We start from the raw sequence: 4,726 nt of genomic DNA, 5'->3' as shown, positions 1-4,726 counted from the left end.
GTTGAAGGCTATTCTTTGACCTATTAAATTTTTAATAGTCTTCAAATTTCAACAAAATTCCGCGTAAGGGACCACAACTTGGAAATGGAGATAGGTTTTTATATAAAAAAAAAAAAATCAAAGAGAACACAGAGTGTGTAAAGTTTTAAAATTTTTGATGGATACGAACATTCTTATTCTTTCAAAAAGAGATTCCCAGGCAACCTCAGAATATAAAGTTTCAGGTTTTGTAAATATTAGTAGACCTGTTACTATTCTTGCGGCCTCTAATTGCAAATTTTCTAATTTCCAAGGATCCGTGTTGAAGGCTGTTCTTTGACCTATTCAATTTTTAAATAAAATATGTTTAAACTTAACGCAGCCTTGGCTATAAAAAGCCTCAAATGTTGAAGGCTATTCTGTGACCTATTAAATTTTTAATAGTCTTCAAATTTCAACAAAATTCCGCGTAATGGACCACAACTTGGAAATGGAGATAGGTTTTTATATAAAAAAAAAAAAAAATCAAAGAGAACACAGAGTGTGTAAAGTTTTAAAATTTTTGATGGATACGAACATTCTTATTCTTTCAAAAAGAGATTCCCAGGCAACCTCAGAATATAAAGTTTCAGGTTTTGTAAATATTAGTAGACCTGTTACTATTCTTGCGGCCTCTAATTGCAAATTTTCTAATTTCCAAGGATCCGTGTTGAAGGCTGTTCTTTGACCTATTCAATTTTTAAATAAAATATGTTTAAACTTAACGCAGCCTTGGCTATAAAAAGCCTCAAATGTTGAAGGCTATTCTTTGACCTATTAAATTTTTAATAGTCTTCAAATTTCAACAAAATTCCGCGTAAGGGACCACAACTTGGAAATGGAGATAGGTTTTTATATAAAAAAAAAAAAAATCAAAGAGAACACAGAGTGTGTAAAGTTTTAAAATTTTTGATGGATACGAACATTTTTCTCCATTGCCAAATCAACTGTAATATTAGCACTCATACCACTAATTATATTTATATCTATTTTCAGCATAGAATATCTCAGTTTGTTATTGTCGACATTTCTATTACATTTTCTTGATAAAACTTTTTAATACACGTATAAACATTTTAACAAGCTCACCATATTCTAATTTAAGAGTTGGCGCCCATCAAAGCCATGTACACGAATATATTTATAGGAAGAGAAATAAAACAAAAGCAAAATGATTTGTCCTTTTAATCTCTGAAATTATCAGCAATAATGATTTTTTTTTTGAAGTTTTAGTTACGAATGATATTCTGGGTGTGTCTAAACACTGCTAAGGAGTCCTTAGTGCACTAAGGACTGATAACATGCCACTAAGAACTAGATGGAGAGCTGTTACATGCAATTTCTTTTCATATTACGGTAGAAATTGATATTTAATGCTTAAATTTCAAATTTTATAGAAAAATAATAATAAATTAAGGAGATATTCAACATGTAGACACGTGCCTGTTTTTCTTTGATATGCCGAAAATCCATGAACCGTTTGACACGTGTCAAATTACATATTAATTGATTACACGGGAATCCTTTTGGTAAAGTTGGATACTAATAAATGAATTGTTGTTGAAATTTTATTAACAAAAAAATCTGAATGAAGAAGTATTTTCTCAAGTGTATATTTCTTGTAAATAATAAATTTGTCACCAGAGAAATATATCTAATGTCGGATTTTTATTTGATGTTCATATCAATAAGTGACTGACATACAAATTTTTATAGATATTTAATTCACATTAATATATATTTTTTTTAAAGTACGTGTTGAAGTTTGGATAACCGGCAGATGCTTGTTGCGTTTTCATTAAATTCATCTTGTTATTGGGCTGTGATAAGCCCGGTAGTACCGAAAAATTAATCTAATATTTCGTAGCGTTCTTTGTCTCTTGAACCAATTTTATTTTTCAGGTGGTCGGACACATTATCTATAATGTGTTTTGTACCCGTATCTCTATTCTGTTTATTTTTTCTTGCAAGCGTGCTTTAATGTGGTGACAGGCGACGCCGGACATGCGTTTGAACAATAGACTGGTTTGGAGCTGGAACACTTTAGTTTGTTTCTTATGGTGCACTGTTCAAAATTTATTTTCATATATGAAGACATTTTAAGAAATGTATAACTGGACAAAACGAAACCAATAAGATAATGCATCTTTACTACATGCAACACACTAAGTTCATATATGACCCGTTTGAGTAATATATTTCGGGCCTTCAACAGTGAGTAAAGCGCATAGCACATAGTCATTATTTCATAAATTATTTCGTACGATATGTTAAGCAGACAATTTGTTAAAAACAATACAAATCGGATTTCCTTCTGACATACTTGCCACAGGCATTTGTCTCAGAAAAAAATTCCTATATACCTTTTCTGAGACAAGTGCCTGTGATACTTGTTCTTCTTTAAGAAAAGTAGATTTAAAGAAATTATAGTTGAAAATATTTCTGTCGGCTTTTTCTTTTTTCGCGTGATATATTTATGTTTAAATATTCTGATTATATTGCATTACAAAAAATAATTATTTACACATCATGTGGTAAAGGCATATTTTCAAGGCATTCATACGAAGCATTCTCTTTCTCTGTCAGAATTATATCTTTAGCTCTAAATTTACACATACTGAAAAAAAATTTGTGAATACTGTACTAAAAACTGTGGAACATTTTTAAAACATTTGTCTGTTTTATATATTTGAAAATGAAACTTAATCTGACTTAAAAATCGGGAAATGATTTTTTTAACTTCTTTTACTTTTAGAAGAATAATAAAATGTCGAAATATACAAACAAATAAGTATCGTATGAAGCCTTTGTAAACAAATATCAAGCTGGTTGAAAACTAGTGGTTTGGATAAACCCCAAGAACGACACATAATTTTCTCTCTCAATTCCATCGTATTGTTTTAGTGAAACCATTTGTATATATACACGCATCTTTGTCGAAATTAAAATAAAAACAAAACACTTATCAATATATATATTTATTTTGTCTTCATATCTCTTACATAACAAGCTGACCACACTCTAACTTATTAGTCATTTAGTAGGCGCACATCAAAGTCGTGCACCTGTGGCAAATAACTTTGTCGGGAAAGAAGTAAAACAAAAACAAAATTATTTGTTCTGTATCATCTTTCATAAGAACAACACATTTAATTATAAATATTAAGCATACATTTTTTTAGATACAATTGTTTATTACCTAAAATAAAAAGATTATGATTGTTTAATGAATTGTTTTGTCATTTGGCACGTGTCAAACGGTTCATTGATTTTCGGCATATCAAAGAAAAACGGGCACGTGCCTAAATAATGTTGAATATCTTGTTTATTTATGATTATTTTCCTATAAAATTTGAAATTTATGCATGAAATATCAATCTCTAACATAATATGTAAAAATAATACACACAACAGCACTCCTTATAGTCCTTAGTGGCATTGAATAGTCCTTAGTGCACTAAGGAGTCCTTAGCAGTGTTTAGACGTACCGTGATATTCTAGCCTAACGTGTTGATGTGTCTGTTGTCAGAGATGCACATAGACCTAGGTGAACAATACTGTCTTTAGTTACATCTAGTGTTTAGTTCCATAAAATTTCAGTTATTATCAAATTTTGTTGAAGAATTTATTGGTGAAAGTTAATGTAAATGTTCAGTTGCAAATACTACATGCATATTGAGGACACAATAGAAGAAGTATGGTTACTGGCAAATCTATCCAGGCATCTCCACAATAAAAATATCTTCACGGAAAGCAAGCTATACTAAAAAAAAAATCAAAAACACTTATGTACGATTTTCAAAGTTGTTTAAGTAATTATAGTGTATTGGATATACCCGTTGGACGCATGTTTCTGTCTTGTCATTACTTTCAATGAAAAGCTGGTGGTATTCATAGCCCCAACACCATGTGTTGTTTTAAAATTGCTTCTGATTTTATTCACAGTTTTTGTTCAGATGGTGTCACAGTCATGTCTCAGTACCCAACAAGTTGGTTGAGTACAGGAACCCTGATGAGTTCAAAATGATGAGTCCTCTATGCAGAAAGAAAATTCCGCACATAGAGGCGGGCCTCTTTTGGTCACTAAACAATAATGAATAATAGTTCAGAGAAATGGTTGCTACACTAAACACTAAAATGCACTTTTGAACTTAAATTGAAAAAAAGCACACGAGATTACCAAAGGATAAAGGTTTCTGCTTTGAGACAGGCGATGGATGTATACTCATGACTTTTGATATCTCAACCGGCCCCTATTCCTTTAGCAAATGAGGAATAAACAACCACAATGCATTAAACAAGAGAAAACTCGATTTAAAAGAAGCCAGAGTCAAATGTAGAAATATGTAACAGAAGAAACTACGCAAATGGCAATAATAAACATAAAATAACAAACGGACCAGTAGCAGTAACTCAATGCAAGCTCCATGTTTGAAGTACACTTATCGGTAATTTGTGTCATTGGTAGAAAAATTAACAATTCTTAAACAATAATATCTGGGAATATTTGGTCTGCTCCAATAAAATAATATCCTTACCTACTACAAAAACATATAAAACTATTCTCTGTTCTTTGGTTGAGTTCACAAATAGATTTTTCTCTAAGATAGTTCATTCTCCCATAGGATATTTGTTTCTCCTATAGGATATTTATTTCTCCTATAGGATATTTCTTTCTCCTATAGGATATTTCTTTCTCCCATAGGAT

The sequence above is a fragment of the Mytilus edulis genome, chromosome 4 (assembly GCF_963676685.1).
Source record: "Mytilus edulis chromosome 4, xbMytEdul2.2, whole genome shotgun sequence".
Lineage (NCBI taxonomy): Eukaryota > Metazoa > Mollusca > Bivalvia > Mytilida > Mytilidae > Mytilus > Mytilus edulis.
Note: the sequence above shows the minus strand (reverse complement) of the source record.